Source organism: Enhydra lutris, unplaced genomic scaffold, assembly GCF_002288905.1.
Source record: "Enhydra lutris kenyoni isolate GAN:26980312 unplaced genomic scaffold, ASM228890v2 scaffoldscaffold69, whole genome shotgun sequence".
NCBI lineage: Eukaryota > Metazoa > Chordata > Mammalia > Carnivora > Mustelidae > Enhydra > Enhydra lutris.
Genome location: NW_019154153.1, coordinates 475,185 through 499,308, shown reverse-complemented (window position 1 = coordinate 499,308; position 24,124 = coordinate 475,185). Strand labels below are relative to the sequence as shown.

Below are 24,124 nucleotides of genomic sequence, written 5' to 3'. Positions count from 1 at the left end.
ACATTTTAGCAGACAACTCCTGAACACAATACACAACTTTCTATAGCCACACACACACAACTTTTATACTTTCTCACACATTCATTAATACTAGCCACAGTAAAGCTTTTCAGTATATTAAAAAAAAAAAGCTTAAAATTATACCTAGTGGGGCGCCTGGGTGGCTCAGTGGGTTAAAGCCTTGGCTTTCCGCTCAGGTCATGATCCCAGGGTCCTGGGATCGCGCCCCGCATCAGGCTCTCTGCTCAGCGGGGAGCCTGCTTCCTCCTCTCTCTCTGCCTGCTTCTCTGCCTACTTGTGATCTCTGTCAAATAAATAAATAAAATCTTAAAAAAAAATTATACCTAGTAATCAATGTTTTCAGTATTCTATGTATACAATTACTACCCATTAACTAAGCCAATTTAATATTATCCCAGGTTTTAGGTTAAGTTTTATCTTTGAATACTATACTGTTAAAATAAAAACACTGTCAGAATTTAACTGAATTTAGTTGAAAACAAATTTACATTTTTTTATAACCTTAAATATTACATAAGAGTAATAGTCTACCTGTAGAAGTTTGGGCATGGGGGGAAGGTAGAATAAAATTTACTGTATTTATTATATTGATTTACTGTATGTTGTTACTAAATACAATCAGTATTATGTCTAATAGTAATAAATCAGAGAAAAAACAGCTTTTTTACACCAAATTATTACTTCATTCTCATTTGTCAAAAACTTATCTTAATATAAATCTGCACTCTAAAAAAAAACATTTGTTCTGTAAGAATTTTTCTTAAGTCTAGTGCATTTCAGTCACTTGGAGTGCAATTTCCTTGGGGCACCTGACTGGCTCAGTCAGTGTGGCACGAGACTCTTGATCTTGGGATTGTAGGGTAAGAGATTGGGGGTAGAGATTACCTAAAAAAATAAAATAAAAAATCTTTTTTAAAAAAAGAGTGCAATTTCCTTATTTTCTGGAAATTTTAATACTTGATTTATGTAGACGTTTACGTCCACAAGTTGATCCAACTTAAGACACTTTACAGCCTAACTCCCCAATAATTAAAGAAATTTGTTTCACAATTACACAATGAGAGGCAAAGGCCCTTCTGAACTACGGACATAGAGAACTTGTGGCATCAATTCTACATCAGCTCCAGGTTGAGAGTAAACATAGAAACACAAAGACATACTGCCTCAGATGTCAGAGTTGTTCTTCCTGGTGGACACAAAATTCTGAACCAAACTGAACGTGAGAGACTAAGGACACAGTAAGGTCCAACAACCCAGCCTCTCCGCCATCCCTCATTCAACAGAGAATCCATCTGTCCGTAAAGATCAGCACATGGTGAGACCACAAAGCCAAATTTTTGATCACTGATCCCACCTGTCAGTGATGGGGATAATTGATCTGCATGTGCAAACCAAAAATCAAAACAAAACATAAAGTCAGGGGAGAGAGAGAGGAAGAGAGACACACACACAGTTGGCAAAGTCAAGAAACAAGTCCTTCTTAGCTAGTGCCTCTGGTAGCTAAGAAAAGACCATGTGAATCCATTGGGCATGCTTTTCAGTGGATGACCTCCCAAACCACTAATATGTAATTAAAAGAAAAAGAAGTGAAACCATGACTTTCATACAAATATAAAATGGTAGCATGAACACATATCCAAGATTTCATTTAGCTAATTTTTTTTTTAAGATTTTATTTATCGCCTGGGTGGCTCAGTTGGTTAAGCAGCTGCCTTCGGCTCAGGTCATGATCCTAGCGTCCTGGGATCGAGTCCCACATCGGGCTCCTTGCTCGGCGGGGAGCCTGCTTCTCCCTCTGCCTCTGCCTGCAATTCTGTCTGCCTGTGCTCGCTTGCTCTCTCTCCCTCTCTGACAAATAAAATCTAAAAAAAAAAAAAAAAAAAAAAAAAAAGATTTTTTTTATTTATTTATTTGACAGAGAGGGAGACAGAAAGTAAACACAAGCCAGGGAGAGGGAGAAGCAGGCTTCCCCCTGAGCAGGGAGCCAGACGCAGGGTTTGATCCCAGGACCCTGGGATCATGACCTGAGCCGAAGGCAGATGCTTAACGACTGAGCCACCCAGGTGCCCCTAGCTTTCTAATTAATGAAGGGACTAGTAAGAGGATACAACCAGTTTCTAGACAATGTGGATTTCTAAGGTGTCTGCCAGTTCTCACATCTGCTTTTATGAAAATAAAACCAAGTCTAGAGCTGTAAGGAAAACGACCTTCCCCTCAAGTGGGGTGAAGTTCAGTTTGCTGGGGTGGATAGGATCAAGGCAGAGCCAGAAAGACAGTCCTGACAACCCTGGGTGGCTAGAGCCACCCAGACTTCATCCTTTCCACAGTCCCCAACAGGACCTCACCAGCTTCCCTAAGCCACTGACTTCTTCCTTTGGGTTTTGACTCTCATCAGTTTTCACACTGGCTCTTTCTGACAACTCACAGCAGGGAGGGTGTTGCCACTCTGACCAAGGACACATTTCTGTAAAATGCACACTTTCACTCACCCGGCCCAAATGGGTTTACCAGGAATGGAGGAAGCTGGAGTGGAGAAAACTGGTTCCTCTGCCTCTATGCTTAGGTTGAGTCTAAGCTCCCAGCCCCTCATTCTTTCCACAGGCACAGAGGAAAATTCCTTAGAAATTCAAGTGCTCTGATTCTGTTTCCTAACCTCTCCAACCCAAAGGCATGGGGACTACTGATCTAACCCAATGGTTTTCAACCCTGTCACACCAGAGTCAACAAAAAGCTTTAAAACACACTGAGCCAACATCCATTAAAAAAAACAAAAACAAAAACAAACCTACTGGGGGACGCCTGGGTGGCTCAGTTGGTTAAGCTGCTGCCTTTGGCTCAGGTCATGATCCCAGGGTCCTGGAATCGAGTCCCACATCCGGCTCCTTGCTCAGCAGGGAGCCTGCTTCTCTCGCTGCCTCTGCCTGCCACTCTGCCTGCTTGTGTGTACTCTCTTTCTCTCTCTGACAAATAAATAAATAAAATCTTTAAAAAAAAAAAAACAAAAACTACTGGAACTAATAAGTGAGTTCAGCAAGGCTGCAGGACATAAGTATTTCAAGATCGATTGTACTTCTATAGATTAGCAATCAAGAATCCAAAAATGAAATTAAGAAAACAATTACCTTTATAACAGCATCAAGAAAAAGAGAACACTTAGGAATAGTTAACAAAAGTAGCATAAGATCTGTATGCTGAAAACTACAAATACTGTTGAAAGAAAGTAAAGAGCTAAATAAATGAAAATTCACACAATGCTTACAGATTGGGAGAATTATTAAGGTTAAGATGGCACTAACCCCCCCAATTCACCTACAGATTCAATGCAATTCCTCTCTGACTCCCAGCTGGATTTTTTTGCAGAAAGTTACAGATGGCTCCTATAATACATATGGAAATGCAAGGGGCACAGAACAGGAAATCTTGAAGAAGAACAATTTCAAATTGTTACTTCCCAATTTCAAAACTTACTAAGCTAGAGTAATCAAGACAGTGTGGTATTGCAAAGGATAAACATAAGATTAGTGGAACAGCAATGACAGTTTGGACCTATGGTTAATTGACAGTTGACAAAGGGGGCAAGTCCACGGTAAAAAGTTGTCTTTTCAACAAACGGTGCTAGGCCAACTGAGTATCCACAAGCCCCTACCCTCACGTCATATACAAAAACTAACTCAAAATAGATCATGGAACCAATGCATGAGCTAAAACTATAAAATTCTTAGAATACAGGAATAAAACTTCATGACCTTGAGTCAGACAATGATTTCTAAGACATGACACCAAAAAAATAAGTAAAACAAGAAAAAAACAGATAAACTGGACTTCTTGAAAATTAACTCTCAGGAACTGGTTGGTTCAGTCAGTAGAGCATGCAACTCTTGACCTCAGAGTTTTATGTCCAAGCCCCACGTTAGGTGTAGAGACTACTTAAAAATAAAATCTTAAAAAAAAAAAGGAAAAGAAAATTAACTCTTGTGCTTAAAAAGGTACCATCAAGAAAGACAGCCCATGGAGTAGGGGAAAATATTTGCAAATCATTAATCTGACAATAAAGAATTCTTATAACAATGAAAAGACAACCTGATTAAAAATTAGGCAAAAGATTTGAATAGGATCCAGAGAAGATACACAAATGGCCAATGAGCTCATGAAAAAATGCTCAACCTGATTAGCCATTACAAAAATACTAATCAAAACCACAATGAGGGGCGACTGGATGGCTCAGTAGGTTAGAGCCTCTGCCTTCTGCTTGGGTCACGATCCCGGGGTCCTGGGATGGGGACCCGCATCGGGCTCTCTGCTAGGCGGGGAGCCTGCTTCCTCCTCTCCCTTTGCCTGCCTCTCTGCCTACTGTGGTCTCGGTCTGTCAAATAAATAAATAAAAATCTTAAAAAAAAAAAAAAAACACACAGTGAACCCACTAGAATGGCTAGGCTAAAAGAGGGATAAAAGCAAGTGGTAACAAGAATGTGGAGGGGCGCTGGGGTGGCTCAGTGGGTTAAGCTGCTGCCTCTGGCTCAGGTCATGATCTCAGGGTCCTGAGATCGAGTCCTGCATCGGGCTCTCTGCTCAGCAGGGAGCCTGCTTCCCTCTCTCTCTTTGCCTGCCTCTCTGTCTACTTGTGATCTCTCTGTGTCAAATAAATAAATAAAATCTTTAAAAAAAAAAAAGAATGTGGAGAAACTGGAAGCCTCATGCGTTGCTGGTGGGAATGTAAAATGAGGCAGCTTCTCTCAGAAAGTTTGGCAGCTCCTCAAACAATTAAAACACAGTTACCAAGCAATTCCACTCCTAGGCATACACCTAAGAGAAATGAAAACATAAGCCCACAGACAAACTTGTACATAAATGTTCATAGCAGAATTATCCATAATTGTTAGAAAGTAGAAATAACCCAAATGATCAATGACTCCATAAACAAAACATGGTACTTGTAAGACAGTGGAATATTATCTGACTGTGAAAAGGAGTGAAGGTCTGATTCATGTTAAAACATGCATGGACTGTGAAAACATGCAAAGTGAAAGAGACGGGCACAAAAGGCCACATTTTGTATGATTCCATTTATCGGAACCTCTCAGAATGCACAGATCCATATAACCAGAGAGTAAATTAGGTGCCAAGAGCTTCGGAGACAGTGGGATTTGGGTGGGATTAATAATGTGTAAGAAGTTTCTTTTGGGGCTGTTGAAATGTTCTAAAATTAGATTGTGGGGGCACCTGGGTGGCTTAGTGGTTAAGGCCTCTACCTTCGGCTCAGGTCATGATCCCGGGGTCCTGGGATGGAGCCCCACATTGGGCTCTCTGCTCGGCGGGGAGCCTGCTTCCCTCTCTCTGCCTGCCTCTCTGCCTACTTGTGATCTCTGTCTGTGAAATAAATAAAATCTTTAAAAAATAAAAATAAAATAAAATAAAATTAGATTGTGGGGATGGTTAAAACAGCTCTGTGAATATAATAAAACCTACTTTAAATGGGTGACTATGGGGGCGCCTGGGTGGCTCAGTGGGTTAAAGCCTCTGCCTTTGGCTCAGGTCATGATCCCAGGGTCCTGGGATCAAGCTCCGCATCAGGCTCTCTGCTCAGCAGGGAGCCTGCTTCCTCCTCTTTCTCTGCCTGCCTCTCTGCTTACTTGTGATCTCTCTCTGTGTCAAATAAATAAATAAAATCTCTAAAAATAAATAAATAAATAAATAAATGGGTGACTATGATGGTATGTGAAATATCTCAATAAAGTGGTTAAAAAAAAAAAAGGCAGCCTGAGAAAGGATGTTCTAAAAGGGCAGCAGCCTCTTTCCCAGATACCTGAGGCCATCCTCTCGCACAGGTCCACTGCTCTACCCAGGTCTGCAAAAGTCCACCTTCCTGATAAAAAGCCTCCATCCTACAGTCTCCTGCTTGCCCTCCTCTGCCTAGGCCCGGGCTTCAGAAAGATCTGTGCACACTCGGTGGGGCAAGACAGGCATCCCAGAGGCTACTCTAAAATGTCTAGCTCAGCCTTTGTCATACACCGGTCCCCTCTACACTCCTAACTGCCTTCTTATGAGAGCTTTGTCATGGGGAAGAAAAGGGATGTTACCAAAGCCATGTCAGACCCCAAATCATGCAGCCCTTCACAGCCAGAGCTGGCAGGCGGGGCAGCTGAACAGAGCAGAAAGGGACTGTGGGCCAGCAAGTATGTGCAGCGGGGACTCACAACAACCCTCCCACCTCCCAAGTTCTAGCAGGTTCCGTTTCCTCATCTAGGCAAAGGGATGATATCCTGTATTTGGAATGGTGCAGGGCGTGAAAATAGTCAGTACAATCATTTTACACATGGATAAGCACTACCCCAGTGAGATGTCATGACCAGCAATGGCCCTGGACTCAGCTTCCCAGGCAGCCAGGAAAGAGTGTGGGAGGTTGGATGTTACCAAGGTTCCTAGGAGATACCCAGGGAGAAACTGGGCTTTTTGAGAAGCAATGGACACCTGGGGGCCAGCTGGTCTAACGGTGGGGAATTTGGGGGACAACGAAAGTATGATGGGCTACAGAGGCATCTTCCTCAAGGCTTGCTGTCACCCAGACCCAGGGGCCTGCCAGCCCACCAACCCAATGGCCTCACAACCCTAACCCTACCCTCTCTCCAGGACGGGGGCGGGACATACCTGCTGGAAAGTTTGGAATAGGTTCCAGTCAAGGGTACTTTACCTCCTCTATGATAGCAGACCCTGCCTTCCAGGGTCCCTGGGAGGTGCTGAGCCTCACCTTGGTCCTCTGCTCCCTCCCCACCCCCACTACCATACATACAGAGGTGGCTGGGCCCAGAAGGTGGTGAAGGGACAGTCCCAAACACAGTGCCCACCCTCACCAGAAGTCAGCGCCCTCAGCTCACAATTCCCCAGAGTTGGCTTCCTCCTTTCTATCTCCAAGGAGCTGCCTGCTGGTGCAGAAGCCCCTCCCAGCTCTTCCCATCCGGATCGGACTTCCCAGATGGTGACCCATTATAAGTAACACCCTCGCTAGTGCTGAGAGGGGCTGCTGATGCTTTGACTCATTTACCCAGCTGGCCTTCTCCCAAACCGAGGCATACATATGCCTGTGACCTCAGGCCTGGTTTACCGCTCACAGGACCAGAGTTACTGAGCTCTGTGTCACTCTCTAGCACTTACTCCCACCCAAGTGGGATCCCCACACCATGTTGCACAGGCCTTCATGACTCAGGCCCTCTCCCCCACCCCCCATCTACTACCTCCTCCTCTGCTCCCTTACTGCTGTCATATCTCCCAAGCCCTAACTGAACACTAATCCCCTGACTTCAGCTGGCTTTCCCTGGAAAGACAGGTGAAAAGCCCAGAAAAGTCCCAAACTCCCTAAGTCCCTGGGGCCCGGCAGCATTAAAGAGGCTCATGCATTCCCAGACCACAGAGGGATCCTCTCTGGTGACCTCTGTGCGTGACCCGGGTCACAGCTGGCTTTCAACCTGCCATGTGACCTCACTTTCCCTTTTGTAAAAAGGGCACTCCCAGCTTTGTGACATTCTTACCCTTCATTCTAGCTTGGTGGGGGAGTGGGTGTTGGGGGGGGGGCAGGGCTGTGCATGAGGGTGGGGAGATCCAAGCCCGAGCTCCTGGGACATGGCCCAGTCCTAGACCCAGGGCCATGACCACCGGAACATTTGTCTAAATATGAGCATATACGTGAGAAACACCCCATCACTGATGTTTCACAACTGCAGCATTTCCCAGAATTCCAGTGAGAATTGAGATCGTTATGCAAAGGAAACCAACTACAGACACACAGATGCCCACTGACAGAAAAACAGCATCACCATTGCTGGCCTCAGATAAAAGCTCAGACACCCCCCCCCACCACCACACTAGGCTACATTCACATTCCAAAGACTGGCCCACACCAGACCAGAACACAGTACTCACTTTCCTAACTCTGAAGAAAGGCACTTTGTTAAGCACAGGAGCATGTAAGGCAACTGCTGACCCGCCCTGCTGGTCTTCACAGCCAGCAGCTTGGCGGGAGCTTATTAAGCGCGGACTTGGGAGCCCGTTCAGACCAGGCAGAAGCCCAAGCACGAAGCTTTGCCAGGATCTCCATGGTGATCCCGACACTCTGGACCCAGGAGGCATGCCTCTCTTCCTATGGTGGCATTCCCACATCCTTCCACAAGGGCAGACAGTCTTCCAGGCCCCACAGGGCAGTTTCAGTCCCACCACTCTGGGTGTCTGAATGCAACCAGCCCCCTTTTAAACCTGGTCTATGACTCAGAGGGGCTCAAAAACTCCACCATCTAGCACCTGTCTCCAACACCCAACACCAACAGATAGGATTACCAAGGGGAGAGGTTAGTTTAAAACAAACCACTTCCTCATTTTCTAAGTTGGTGGTTTCTAGGACTCTGGACACAAAAAGCCAACCACAATTTCCATTCGATGGTTGCTTTATGGTTCATCCAGATCATGGAGTCGGGCTTTCATCTGAAACTCTCCCATTTTGACCTCTGCAGGCAGGAAGAGAAGAGCAAGGGAAGGCAAGGAAAGGACTGGGCCACAGGGATGGGAGGCTGGGGAACCTGTGGGGCTAAATCCCACCCAGCGGGTCCACGGCCCTGCTCCCTGAAGCTTCATCCTGTCCCACACACATCACTAGCTGCCTGCAGGGGAGGGGAGTCCACAGAAAGACCACAGCCATTATCTCTGCTCCTTGCCCCTTCACGTCTAACTGGTGTAGAGGTGCGGAGGTGGATGAGCTGAATTTGGAAAATGGGTTAGTGAGTAGCCTGGAAATCCAGGCAGTGCAATGTAACACTTAGAGCTGGGATTCTGGGGTCTGACTTCCTAGGCTGTGACCCTGGGCAAGTTACTTAATCACTTCATGCTTCAGTTTCCCCAACTGAAGAGTAAGGATGATAACCTTGCTTCTGATTACTGTGATGTCCAAATAAGCTAACCAATACACATGAAGTTATTCATGTGTGTATCAGGCCCACAGTGAACTCTATCTATATGTTCTCACCATCCTCAATTAGCTGTCTTTTTCAGACCCCTCAGTGGCTTTGGGCAAGGACACGTATCACCTGGGGGTGGCCAGCCAGGTGTGGCAGCCAAGGTACTGCTAATGGGATCCTATGCATAGGAGTCCCAGTAGGGTGGGTAGCTAGCCTCAGGGGTCATCCAGAACAGCACTGCCCTCCAAAACCCCAGACTGACAAATGGTCACCAGAGGTACAAGCACAGAAAGGACTTCCAATAGCCACAGCTCTAGAGTGAGCCTTCTCAGGAGCTGAGAATCCAGAGCCAGCATGCTGGGTACTACCCACCAAGGAACACACAGTCCTTGATCATGATGGCAACATCCTATCATAGTCCCTTACACTAGAGAAGAAGAGAACAGCCCAAATGTCATTCACTGACCTTCTGCAAGCCAACACTCCTGCCCTGGAAAGCTCCATCATCCAACGACTTGCTCCTCCGTATGGCCTCAGCACTCCTGACAGGCCGTTCTCATTTGCAATGAGTAAAACCAGCAGTTCCTCCAATGAGTCTCCCCAGGTTGGCTAAGGCTATGAGCTTCCCTGGGCAAGGCCTCAGAGGAGGGCATGCAATGCCCCTTCCCATCTAGGCACCCCTACCCCAGCATTCCTGCACTGACTGCCCTGAGTGCACTTTCCCACCTTATTCAACTGGCAAGATCCTATTTATTCTTCAGAGTCCCCTTCAGATGGCCCAACCTCTTCAGACAAAGCTAACAGCAACCCACCCCATGTTCCCAAAGCTCTTTGCAACAAATACACCAAAGCCTGCATCCTGATGTATGACAGTAGCCAGTTTATGTCTCCATTCCCATGAGACAGCACCTTGTCCCTCATGAACCACACTGCCCCATGCCCAGCACAGCATGGGCACTGGGCACCTCAGTACTCAAAGAAGTGAGAAGGCTGCTTTTAAACCCCACCTGTGAAGTCCTCCACCAGGCCTCCTGAGGGTGCCGACCCTGCACCTCTTCTCTCGCTGGGCAGGAGGGACAGAACACACACACATGCCCCGCAGCAGTAAAAGGCTAGACACCTACCCCCTTCCCAACAAGGCCTCTCTAGAGCTCTGCCCACCTAAACCTTTTTTTTTTTACGATTTTTAAAATTTATTTATTTGACACAGAGAGAGAGCACTAGCAGGGGGAGCAGCAGGCAGAGGGAGAGGGAGAAGCAGGCTCCCAGCTGAGCAAGGAGCCGGATGTGGGACTCGATCCCAGGACTCTGGGATCATGACCCGAGCCGAAGGCAGCAGCTTAACCAACTGAGCCACCCAGGCGTCCCCCACCTAAACTTTTAAAACCAGAAGTCCCCTTCCCACTTTCCTTCTAGCTCCAAAACCAGGAACAGTCACTGAAGACTTCCAGTGGCCTCTCAGGGCCCCGGTTCAAGGTCTGGGTCAAGATGGCACAGACCAGGGACGCCTGGGTGGCTCAGTTGGTTAAGCAGCTGCCTTCGGCTCAGGTCATGATCCCAGCGTCCTGGGATCGAGTCCCGCATCGGGCTCCTTGCTCAGCAGGGAGCCTGCTTCTCCCTCTGCCTCTGCCTGCCATTCTGTCTGCCTGCACTCGCTCTCTCTCCCTCTCTTCTGACAAATAAATTTAAAAAAAAAAAAAGATGGCACAGACCAGGGGTGCCTAGGTGGCTCAGTCCTTTGAGTGTCTGCCTTCGGTTCAGGTCATGGGATTGAGCCCCACATCATCGAGCCCCACATTAGGCTCCCTGCTCTGTGGGGAGCCCGCTTCTCATTCTCCCTCTGTCGCTCCCCCTGATTGTGCTTGCACACGAGCTCTCCGTCAAATAAATAAATAAAATCTTAAAAAAAAAAAAAAAAAAAAGATGGCACAGACTAAGGCCCAGGACAGCCTTCCCCAACTCAGAGCCACTCGCCCCAGTTGGGTGGAGATGGAATGTGGACAAACCACATCCTTCAGCAGCTTCCCCCAGCTCCCTTCTATAGAAAGAGACCAGCTGAGATGCCACCAAGTGAGGCTTGGGCAGCCAGATAAGATTTGCAGGAAGGGCAGGCAGGCTTGGCAGTGGAATTAGGTAGTTGCCTGAAAAGTTAGGTGCGCTCTGTGCTGGGTTTCCTGCTCCTCAATCCTTTCCAGACCAATCCAATCCCAAAAGGCCTTACCTGTGTTCCTCAAGCTCATCCTCACTGTCACCACCACGGTCCCTCCTCGACTCCAGAAAATCCCCTGCCAGACCAGCCACTTGGTAGCTGAGGGCTTTAGGGCTCTCCCAGGGTCCCCTGGGGTTACAAAGTCATTCAACAAACTAACTTCTGCCACCAGCCAGTATATGCATGTAATTTCTAACAGTTCTAAGACAGGCTATTTGGCCACACTGAGGCAGGGGTAAAACAGGGAAAAGTGCCCGAGACCAGAGCCCAAGGTCTGCGTCTGGATTTAGGTTCCGGATCTGGTGCTGAACAAACAGATGTGTAACCTGAACCCGATCCTTCCCGTCGGGTTTCTCATCTCAGAGGTTGGACCTGGCAGCCGCAAATCGCCCACCCATCCAGGGGCGGGGGAGGTCTTAAGTCCTCACCCACCAGCCCCTCCACCGCACCCCGGCCGAGGCCCCACAAGCCGCCGGCCAAACCCGAAGACTCGCTCAGAGAGGGGACTATAAAGCCTTCTCTAGCCTACCCAAGAGAATCCGGGAGCCGCGCGCCGGCCCGCTCCGGCTCCCTGGGGTCCCCATGTGTCCTTCCTCCGAGTGGGGGAGCCCTTCAGGCGGTGTGTGGGCCGCGCGGACCGAAGGAGCGGACCAGGCGGACGGGGGGCAGGGTGAAAGGCTGCCTCGACGTCGGGCGCCGAGGGCCGGCAGGCTCCAAGCGTGGGGTCGCGGGCTGCCGGCCTTGGGGGCCCACGGGGAGCTCCGGGCCGGGTGGCACCTGGCAGCAGCGCCTCCCCGCCCGCCGTCCGGCCCCACAGGCATGGGCGGTCCGGGGCTGTGTTTGGGACGGTGGGGCCGGCAGCGAGCGCTGAGCCAGCCCCGCGCCGGGCAGACAGGAGCTCCTGAACTTGCAGCTCAGCGCAGACGGCCGCGCGGGCAGCTGGGGGCTACTCACCGACCCAGCGGCCGTGACAGCAAGCCGAGAGACCGGCAGCGAGGGGCGCCGGGAGCCGGGAGCCGGGCTAGGCTGACTGGAGGCAAAGTCCCCGAGGCGCGCGAAGTACGCAGCCGCCGCGCTCGCACTTCCTTTATTTCCCGCCCGCCGCGGCCAGCCCCGCCCCCGGCCCGTCAGTCGCCGGCGCCTACCGGGAAACTCCCAGCTCAGCACAGCAGGCTGCTCCTGCGGTTGGGCCCCGCCACCAGGAGCAGCCTAGCGGCCGCGACACCCCCACCCCCACCTGCCGAAGCCCCGGAGGATACAGCGGACTTCCACCCACAAACCGTAGTCCCTATCAAGGTGGCCATCTGGGGAGGTTGGTCGCCCATTCAGGCGACGCAGGGAATTGTTCCAAATGTTCCTTGCTTGGAAGGGATTTCAGAATCCTCACGAGCTGTTCTTGGAACAGCCTGGGGTGGTGATTCCCAGGAATAATCTTCCGAAGCCATTCCCCAGTGCCTGTGTCCAGAGAGCCCCGCAACTGCACAGCCAGAGGAGAAACACGTGACTCCAACAAAAGAGAAACAATCAGGAAAACAACTTCACGGAAATCAAGAGAAAACAAATAGGACCATGGAAGTTGCTACACCTGAACAGAGTAGCATAAATTGAATTTTATTTTTTAAGATTTAATTATTTGAGAGAGAGAGAAAGCACGTGAGAGAGAAAGAAAAAGCACCGGGAGGGGGAGGTGGAGAGGAAGAACCAGGTTCTCAGCTGAGCAGGGAGGGAGCCCCATATGGAGTCAAACCCAGGACCCTGGGATAACGACCTGAACTGAAGGCAGGTGCTTAACCGATTGAGCCACCCACGCGTCCCTAGAAACTGAATTTTAAAGAAGGAAAAGATTAGAAGGAAATACAACCAAAAATCATCACAAGCTTACATTAAAATAATAAAAATCACAGTGGTTTTGGGTTTTGTTTTTTTTTTTACTTTTCACTTTTTTGTATTTTCCAATTTTTCTAGAAGGAAGGCGGCATTAATTTTACAATGACTAAAAGCGATTATAATGAAAATCACATCATGGAATGGTTTGTTAAATTTAAGCAACAGTATCTGTATTTCAAGTTTATTTCTTTTTTTTTTTTAAGATTTTTATTTATTTATTTGACAGAGAGAGATCACAAGCAGGCAGAGAGGGAGGTAGAGAGAGAGGAGGAAGCAGGCTCCCTGCTGAGCAGAGAGCCCGATGCGGGGCTCGATCCCAGGACCCTGAGATCATGACCTGAGCTGAAGGCAGCGGCTTAACCCACTGAGCCACCCAGGCGCCCCTCAAGTTTATTTCTTTACCAGAGCTGCATCTCCAAGTGATTAGAGTATAAACAGCAAATAATATTTTGCAAAGGGGTGGTCTGGGAGGTTTCTGGCAGTCAAAGCAAAATAGGTTAATTTCACAATTCTACAAAGGAAGGATGAAGCATACCAATTCCCACTTCAAGAATGTCCAACCTTAACTTGCACCTACCTGTAAATGAAATTTCTGGGTTTTGTGTGCAGCTTAACCAGGCTGTGAGGAGGTGTCAAAGTAGACAATCGAGAAATTTTGAGCAAGAACGGGTTCACTCCAATAAATATATTTCCTCCAACAATGACCTCTTTGAAGAGGGCACAGGATGCCTGAGATCAGAGTACAAAAGACACGAGGTAGATACAGTGCCTGCTGGGGTCAGAAAGGGCGGAGGCTGTGTGCCGCGCCCAGGACAGACACTCTGCGTTAAGGCAGCAGAGGCAGGCCAACCCAAGCTATATGTCACATCTGGCACCAATACATTTCTAGGACTGTAAATGTGTTTCTGGTACTGTATGTGGACCACCCAGGCTAGATAATGCTCCCCAAGGAGCAGTTCCCAGGCTCAAATGTCTTCTTGAGGTGCTCAAACAGATGCAAATAACTAGTAATCCTTCCCATCTCAACACTACTCAACTATCTTGATTGATCAGCACTTCTAAAAGCTAAACTTTGAATAATGGATGACACACTTCTCTGTCTCCCTCAACAGACTCTAAACATAATTTCATTTTTTCCACGCCCCCAGTCACCTTCCCAAGCATATGCTGTGAGACCCCCACTCTGGCTCTGGGCAGCACTCCTGTGTTCCCTCTCCAGAAGATGTTCGTCTCCTCACTGATCCATGCGTCCCCAAATATGGTGGCCATAGCAGTGCTGCTATGAACATTCTTCTTCAAATCTTTTTGTGTACATATGTTTTCACTTCTCTTGAGTATAATACTCAGGGGCGGCACTGCAGGGTCACAGGGGGAGGACTGTTCAACTTTACTACCAACAGCCAGTTTTTCGAAGTGGCTGTACCATGTTGCACTTCCACCAGCAGCCTGTGAACATCCACGCAGCTCCACGAACCCCTGTGGCTCACCCTTGCACCACCAGCCCCCTGGTCCATGCCACCCTCTCCCCCATCATTGCAATAGCCTCCTAATAGGGGCTCCCTATATTCATCCTCCTCTTATAAAAGGTCAGATGGTGTCACTCTGCTCTTTAAAGTCCTCGATGGTTTCCCAAAGCCTTTTCAATAGCCTACAAAGTCCTATATGACCTGCACCCTCTTTAAGCTCAAATCCTACCACTGTCCCCTTATTATTCTGCCTCAGCCCCAATGGCCTCTGTGTTTTCCCTGGACCTGGCTTCCTTTCCTCCCCAACACCTATCATGACCTGAAATATTCTATAATTCTTTGTTTGTGTTGGACTGTCTCCCGTCACTGGGAAATAATCTCCACAAGGAGGACAGGGACTTGTTTTATTCATGCTCTTGCCTTGGTCCCTAAAACAGTGCTTGGTACTCATGGGTCCTCAACAATGGAATAACTATGTCGACAAGATAAACCTCAGGTGGTATTAGGTGTTGTGCAGAAGGCTATACAGGGCGAGGGCAGGTGAGCGATGGGTGGCTCATGAGCTAGGTCCTCTGATGCCTGAGTGTCAAAAAAAGGGAAGCAGATGTGACAGAAGGAGGCACAGCACTGTGCACACGGGAAGCATCTACAGTAGGCATGCCACTGTGGGAAGGAGCCCCACGTAGCTGTTGCACAGCAGGGACAGGGTAACAGCAGGGAGACTTGGGGGCAGGCTGGGTGAGGTGTTGGGGGTCTTACCCTAAACACTGCGGGGTCACTGACTTTGTCCTGCAGGGAGAATCTATGCCAATCAGCCCCCAAATTCTTTGTGTCTCCTTTTTAACTTCTTGCAATCAGGCTAGCTTCTCTCTATTTCAATCCCCCAGTTCTAATTTGCTGCTTCTGTTATGTTTTGGGCTTTAAAATCTGTCAGCATTGGGGCACCTGGGTGGCTCAGTCGTTCGATGTCTGCCTTCGGCTCTGGTTATGATCCCAAGTTCCTGGGATCGAGCCACCCCTGCTCAGCAGGAAGCCTGCTTCACCCTCTCCCACTCCCCCTGCTTGTGTTCCCTCTCTTGATGTGTCTCTCTCTGTTAAATAAATAAATAAAGTCTTTTTTTAAAAAAATAAAGTCTGTCAGCATTGTTTGGTAATTAAGAGAATATGATGCTTCTCACAAAGACAAGTGTATAGGGTTAGAAAACATAGCAGTGGCTGCCAGACACTGGAAGGGAAGGGACTCTAAGGGAAGACAGGAATGATGGAATATTTCTATGTCCTCATTGTGGTGGTTGTTACACAACTGTATACTTTTGTCAAAATTCATAGAATTCCACAGTAACAGGTGAATTTTACCATACAAAAAATGATACCTTAATTAAAAAATGAACCTGTAAATTCACAAATAAACAAGAGAGAATGATGCTCCCCCTGTTTTTGCCTTTCCTTCCTTCTCTTTGCCCCTCCCCTGCTTGTGCTCTCTCCCTCTCTCAAAAGATAAATAAAACTTAAAACAAACAAACAAACCACACACAACACCCGGTGAGGTTTTGACTGAAAGAGTGTAGGAAGCTAAGCAGTCTGACTTCAGTTTCGTTTTCCCTGAGGTTTTTCACTGTTGCTTCCGGCTGCTGGGCCCCTCCTCTTACGTACGAACCCCCAACCCCCTTCCTAAGTTCCCTTTATTACACAGAAAGAGGATGACATTTTCAAAGACGTCTTGAAGGAATGCTGTTTGAAATGGTTATTTCTGAAACCCACTGTTACGGGCTGAACTGTGTCCTCAAATTCCCATGTTGAAGCTCTAACCTCCTAGTCCCGCACAGTGTGAGTGTTTTTGGAGACAGGCTCTTTAAAAAGGTAGTTAGGCCAGTGGTATAGGCCCTAATCCAATATGACTGATATCCTTATGGGAAGAAATTAGGACATGGACGCCCACAGAGGGGGGACCATATGGAGACACAGAGAGATGGCAGCTGTCTACAAACCAAGGAGAGAGGGCTCAGAAGAACCAACCCAGCCAATACCTTGATCTTAGACTTCCGGCCTCCAGAATCAGGAGAAAGCTGGTTTCTGTTAAGCCCCCAGGTCTGCAGAACCTTGTTACGGCAGCCCCAGCGAACTCCTACACCCACTTCCAGCTATGAGTCACTTGTACCCAGTCAGAAGGAGCTGGGTTTCTTTCCCTTTCACTGCCTGTGCTACTTACCAGGTGATCTTCCTCTTCTGGTCCTGGGGAGGTCTTACACCTGTCTTACTGATGAGGGAGCAGAAGGCAAGCTGAGGACAAAGCCCAAGCTGCAACCCTCCCCCACCCCCATGGGCAGGTGGGACAGGTGTGATTCCTCAGGCACCTCTGGCTGCCCTAAAGCGAAGGGAAGGGCAAACAAATGGTTAACTAATAGAGATCACAGTCCTGCAGGACAGTCTCCCTCAGTTTATAAATGTCTTAGTTATTTACAAGGAAAAAGCATTCTTATCAATAATCTAACTTCCAGAATTAAATGTGGATAAAATTAAATGCCCTTATAACCCACAGCCCACTGACAAATACTTGAGGCAGGCAGAGTATAAAGTTCCTCCAGGAAGCCGCCAACCGTCTTAATGGCAATGCCTCACTAGAGAGAAGAACAAGGCCTCTGGTATCTTCTATCCTCCATATCCTCTTTAGCATGAAAGTTCTTTTGAAAACCTCCCTTTTTCCTTACCCCTACATTCAAAACTATATCATTATCCTGCTCCAAGGTCAAGGGCAAAGCTTACCCTTTTTTAGAAAAATCCAACTCTTTCCCTCCTTCTCAGGCCCAGTTCCCTTCATAACCACCTCACAGGCTGTTTCTGACAGGCTGAGGTAACAGTCGCCTAGGGCAGAATACTGTTGGGCCCTGAACTCCTGCTATAGCCTGAACTTCCCAGGCTCTGGCCCTGGCCCAAGTCACATGTCTAGGTCCAGACTCACAGGAAAACGCAGGCCTGGACCCCTCCAGCTTTAGACACCCGCAGGAGCCTGTGTGCAGCCACAACCCTGGGAGGGAGGGCCTCGGTGACAGTTCCTTTTAGAGCCCCCTTCACACTCCTTCATGCTCAAGCTGAGTTTGGAAAATAGAGGTTACTGGTTATCTGACATCCTGATGCCTGAGGTATTGTTGTGTGAAGCCAACTTGGGGCTGAAAATTGCTTTGGGGAAGATGAACCAAATAACATCTGCTCCATCTCATGTGGAATCAGAAAGGAAGACAAACTACTCTCCCTATGGCACAACTTGATAAGCCCTGTTGGCTTCCCCTCCCCCAGCCCGGGCCTGCCCCCACCCCTGCCCCCAGCTCTGATTAATGCTAAAATCCTGATCTCCAGGGGGGCCTGACTGGCTCAGTAGCAAGTGACTCTTGATCTTGGGGTCATGAGTTCAAGCCCCACATTCCCTCCTTGGGTGCAGAGATTACTTAAACAAACAAACAAAGCAGATCTCCAGATGATGAAATACCAATTATGTAAGCTTGAAAGACAAATACCATACATTCTCACTCACGTGTGGAATTTAAGAAAGAAAACAGAAGAGCATAGGGGAAGGGAAGGAAAAATAAAATAAGACAGAGAGGGAGACAAACCATAAGAGACTCTTAACTCTAGAAAACAAATGGAGGGCTGCTGGAGGGGAAGGGAGTGGGGGACAGGGTAACTGGGTGATGGGCATGAAGGAGGGCACGTGATGGAAGGAGCACTGGATGTCATATGTAACTGATGAGTCACCACATTCTATCTCTGACACTAACAATACAGTACGTGTTAATGACATTGAATTTAAATTTTAAAGAACATTTATTTATAAAGGATACTTTTTATGCTTCTTTTTAAAAAAATCTCCAATGCACTGCCTTGGATGAATCATGCTGCCTCATTCTTAGCACATGGTCATCATCAGTCCCCTCTCCTGTGTTGTTTCTCATTTATTTTTTCTCTCTTTTTTTGCCTTTCCCATCTCTTTCACCTGCCTTTCAGAGGCAGCTTTTATTATATATGTATTATATTAACATCTATTTGTATAAAGTCTCATAAAAAAGAGTATACTGTTATTCTGTACATATTATGGTAGTTCTCATTTTATTTTGTTCCTCACTCAGCACTGTATTTGCAGGATTCTCTGTGTTGCTATGTGTATTACTTCCAAGTGCCACGGAGTACTCCACTGGGGGCATCCCTCACATTTTGCCCATCTGCTCCCCCATGTATAAAAACTCCAGATTGCTCCCAACTTGCTTTCACGATGAATAACACTCCAGTGAACATCCTCACATATGGTCCCTCTGAGACAGCTACCCAGGAACAGAGTTACTGGTCATAGGGTGGGTGTACGGGTAAATCGACCAAGTACTAGCACCCATTCTCCCCAGTATTTGCTCTTCTCTACATTCCCACCAGGAGGGCCCATTGTTGCTGTTTCCCTCCACCCTCACCAACACTTAGCATGATCTAGGTTGCTAACTTTGCCAATCTAATAGATATAAAATAATACCTCATTGTTACCATGTTTTTGCATTTCCATGAGAAACGATGAGTTTGAGCATCCTTGCTCAGGATAGAATTATTAATCTGCCTCCTCTACTGAGCAGACACTGAAATGGGGCAGCAAGAAGGTTTTCTGGGGAGTTCATGTCTCTGAGGATAAGAGGAAGAATCAGGGTTGAGCAGAGGCAGGTCTGAGCCCTGTAGAAGGAAACAGGAGGAGAAGGAGAACAAGATGGACCATGAAACAGATCTGAGAGAGTTGTGGCCATGCCAGTAGCTACCATCCAGATCAAAGGATGCCTGTTAGAGGAGAAATGGATAGAACCCCCTGTCCCACCATACTCATTCCTGTTTAGGAAGCCCCTGGCCTCCGTGGCAGCATCTAAAGGCCATGCAGCTGGAGGTTGTGAGCTAATGGCTGTCCCCACAGCTAAGGAGCAGCGAGTTCTAGGGTGAGGACTTCCTCATGACAGCCATAGTGTACAGGAGACCTCAAGAACTTAAGATCGCAAAGGTGTATTTCATGCTCAGTCTGACAGAGGTCAGGTGGCTCTCCTTGGAGACTCTCCTCAGAGGTGATGCTGGGAGCCAAGCAGCTTTCCAGCGAGGGTCTGTGCTTCGCTGTGTAGATGCAGAAGCCCAGTGTGCAGAGCTCACTGCTAGTGGACTCAGAGCGGAGGCCACATGGCCTTCCCATTCACGTCCCCTGTGAGAGTGCCTGTCATGATCTCAACAGAGCTACAGAGGCTGAAGCCAGGAAGCCCAGGAAGAGGAGAGGCGATGGGGGCATGGGAACAGACACCACTGTCTCTGCCACACTCCTTGGTCATTTACCTGGTTAGTTCCTTAGCCCATGTAGCCATTGTGGTTCCTGTCCTCATCTTATTAGTTTGCAGGAGTTCCTCAGATATTCTAGACCTTTATTGGTTTTATTATTTTTATTTTTTTAAAAAGATTTTATTTATTTGAGGGACTGTGGCTCAGTTGGTTGGACATCTGCCTTCGGGTCAGGTCATGATCCCAGGGTCCTGGGATCAAGCCCCGTGTCTGGCTCTCTGCTCTGCAGGGAGCCTGCTTCTCCCTCTGCCTACTGCTCTGCCTGCTTGTGTTCTCTTTCTCTCTCCCTGTTAAATAAATAAATAAAATCTTTAAAAGAATAGTTTAAAAAAAGATTTTATTTATTTGAGACAGAGAGAGCACAAGCAGGGGAGCAGCAGGCAGAGAGAGAGAGGGAGAAGGCTCCCTGCAGAGCAGAGAGCCTGACGTGGGGCTTGATCCCAGGACCCTAGGATCAAAGGCAGATGCCCAAGTCACTGAGCAACCCAGGGGCTCCCAGACCTTTATTGGTCTTAGACATTATAAATTATCTTCTTCCAATCTGTTCTTGGCCTGTTAACTTTGTCTATAGTATCCTGCATTAACCACACTTCTCAAATTCATCCATTTGTTCCCTTATAATCTGTGCTCTTGAAGTATAATTTAAGAAATCCTTTTCTCCACAGGTCACAAAGACAGTCTCCTATATTTTTTCTATTTTATAAATTTGTAGTTTTGTCTTTTACATTTTGAGAATGTAAAAACATGGGATAAAACACCTAGGAATAAATTTAACCAAGGAGTTTAGAAGATTGATACACTGGAAACTACAGAACATTGAAGAAGGCACAAATAAATGAAAAGATAGTCTATGGTCATGGATTAGAAAAATTAGTATTGTAAAAATGGCCATACTACCCAAAAGCAATCTACAAATTCAATGCAATCTCTATCAAAATTCCAATGGCATTTTTCATAGAAATAGAAAAAACAATCCTAAAATCTGTATGGAACTACAAAAGACCCAGATTAGCCAAAGCAATCTTGAGAAAGAAGAACAAAGCTGGAGGCATCATGTGTAATGATTTCAAACTATATTACAAAGCTACAGTAATCAAAACAGTGTGGTATTTGTATAAATACAGATACATACATCATTGGAACAGAATAGTGAGCCCAGAAATAAATACACACATAAATGATCAATTAATTTTCAACAAAGGAGCTAAGAATACTCAATGTGGAAAAGATAATTAAAAAGTGTGGGGAATAAGAGCGCCTGGGTGGTTCAGTCAGTTGAGCGTCTGCCTTTAGTTCAGGTAGTGATCTCAGCGTCCTGGCTTCAAGTCTGGCATCAAGCTCCCTGCTCGGTGGGGAGTCTGCTTCTCCCTCTGCCACCCCCCTGCCTGCTCATGTTTTTTCTCTCTCTCTCTCTCAATAAATAAGAGAGAGAGAGAGATAAATAAATAAACATAAAATCTTTAAAAAAAAAAGTGTAGGGAATAAAAAATATAGGGAAAACTGGATTTCCACGTACAAGAGAATTAAAATGGACCCCTCTCTTACCCCATGCACAAAAATCAACTCAAAATGGATTTAAGACTTGAAACCATAAAATTAATCGAAGAAAACATAAAGAATAAGCTCCTTCACATTGATCCTGGCAATGACTTTTTGTGTCTGACACCAAAAACAAAGGCAACAAAAGCAAAAAATACGCAAGTGGGACTACATCAAATTGAAAAGTTTCTGCGCAGCAAAGGAAGTCATCAACAAAATGAAAAGGCAACCTACAGAATGAGAGAAAATATTTGCAAATCATATATCTGATAAGGGATTAATATCCAAATATATAAAGAATTCATACAACTCAATAGCAAAACAAACAAATAAACAAAAACAAACCTATAAAGAATACATTTTTTAAAAAAGATTTTATTTTTATTTATTTGTCAGAGAGAGAGAGAGAGACAGAGAGAGAGAGAGACAGAGTGAGTGCACAGGCAGGCAGAGTGGCAGGCAGAGGCAGAGGGAGAAGCAGGCTCCCTGCCGAGCAAGGAGCCCGATGTGGGACTCGATCCTAGGACACTGGGATCATGACCTGAGTGGAAGGCAGCCGCTTAACTGACTGAGCCACCCAGGCGTCCCAAAGAATACAATCTAAAAATAGGCAGAGGAAGTTATCAGCCATTTTTCCAAAGAAGTTATGCAAATGGCCAAGAGATAGATTAAAAGGTGCTCAACATTGCCAATCATCAGGGAAATACAAATAAAAACTACAGTGAAATATCACCTCCCACCTGTTAGAATGGCTATCATCAAAAAAAAAGAGATAAATGTTGTTGAGAACGTGGAAAAAGGGAACCCTTGCGCACTGTTGGTGGGAATATGGAACAGTATGGAGGTTCCTCGAAAAAATTAAAAATAGAGTTATCATATGATCCAGCAATTCCAATTCTGGGTATTTATTTGAAGGAAATGAAATCACTATCACAAAGAGATATCTGCACCCCTGGGTTCGCTGCAGCATCATATGCAATAGCCAGGACATGAAAACTTTGAAGCGTCCATGGGCATATGAATGGATTAAGAAAATGTCACACACACACACACAACTATTAGCCATAAAAAAGAAGAAAATGTTACTGTTTCCAACAACGTAGATGGACCTGGAGATTATTATGCTAAGTGAGATAAGTCAGACAGAGAAAGAGAAATATCATATGATCTCACAACTGGAATCTTAAAAAACCCCAAAGCTGAACTCACAGAAACAGAATAGATGGTGGCCTCCAGGGGCAGGGGGTCAGTGTTGGGTCAAGTGGGCAAAGAATGTCAAAAGGTACAACTTCTAGTTACAAGATAAGTAAGTTCTGGGGATATCAGGTACAGCATGAGGACTTTAGTTAACAACATTGTATTGTATATTTGGAATTTGCTAGGGGAATAAATCTAGTCCTCATCATAACAAAAAAATTGTAACTGGGTGCCTAGGTGGCTCAGTTGCTGAAGTGTCTGCCTTCGGCTCAGGTCATGATCCTGGAGTCTTGGGACTGAGTCCCGCATTGGGGGGGTCCCTGCTCAGCAGGGAGTCTGATTCTCCCTCCGACCCTCCCCCTCTCATGCTTGCTCTGTCTTTCAAATAAATAAATAAAATCTCTTTAAAAAGTTGTAACTATGGGGGTGCCTGGGTGACTCAGTGGGTTAAAGCCTCTGCCTTCAGCTCGGGTCATGATCCCAGGATCCTGGGATCGAGCTCCACGTCGGGCTCTTTGCTCAGCAGGGAGCTTGCTTCACTTCCTCTCTCTCTGCCTGCCTCTCTGACTACTTGTGATCTCTGTCAAATGAATAATAAATAAAATCTTAAAAAAAAAAGTTGTAACTATGTGAGGTGATGGATGTTAACTAAATTTAGTGTAGTGATCATTGCACAATATATGCATATGTGAATATATTCACATATTCACATATTTCAAGTGTGAAACTGCCACAATGTTATATTGTGGCACCACAATTATATCTCAATAAAACTGTGGGAAAAAAAGAAGTCCTTTCTCTATAGGTCAAAGATTTCTCCTACATTTTTTTCTAGCTTATAAATTTGCAGTTTTATGTCTTTGATTCATCCCAATTTATATTTATATGTAGTGTTACACAGGAGACTGTTTTCATTTTCTCTATATTGTAAGTCAATTTTCTTTCCAAACACCCTTTGCAAAACAATTCATGTTTCCTATTGATTCATGGGGCCTCCTTAATCACAACCCAAGTTTCCATGGTCCCTCTGAGTGCTCCTTTTGGGATGCCATCAGTCTGCTGGTCCTTCTAGCCACACTCCATGGTTTTTACTATTATGGCTTTGCATTAGGTCATACTATAGTTAAGGCAATCCTTCTATGCTTCTTTCTCAAAGTTGTTTTCACTATTCATATGTTTTTGGTTTTGTTTTTTTTTTTAAAGATTTTATCTATTTATTTGACAGAGAGAGAGAATAAACAGGGGGAGCAGCAGGCAGAGGGAGAGGGAGAAGCAGACTCCTCATGGAGCAGGGAGCCTTACTTGGGGCTCAATCCCAGGACCTTGGGACCATGATCCAAGCTGAAGGCAGATGCCCAACAGACTGAGCCCCTGTTTTTATTCTTTTTTTTTTTTTATTATTTTTATTTTTTTTTAAAGATTTTATTTATTTATTTGTCAGAGAGAGAGAGAGCACGAGAGTGAGCACAAGCAGATAGAGTGGCAGGCAGAGGCAGAGGGAGCCTGCTTCTCCCTCTGCCTCT

General features: G+C 46.4%; 1 protein-coding gene across 1 annotated transcript in view; it reads right to left on the bottom strand.

The window, feature by feature from the left end:
* LOC111159768 (BH3 interacting domain death agonist) overlaps nt 1-12,216 on the bottom strand; it is a 47,013-nt gene extending 34,797 nt beyond the window's left edge. Inside the window, exon 1 of the mRNA XM_022522360.1 lies at nt 12,124-12,216. The gene's annotated coding sequence lies outside the window, so the exon portion shown is untranslated. The remainder of the gene's footprint in view (nt 1-12,123) is intronic.
* Nucleotides 12,217-24,124: the final 11,908 nt, after the last annotated feature.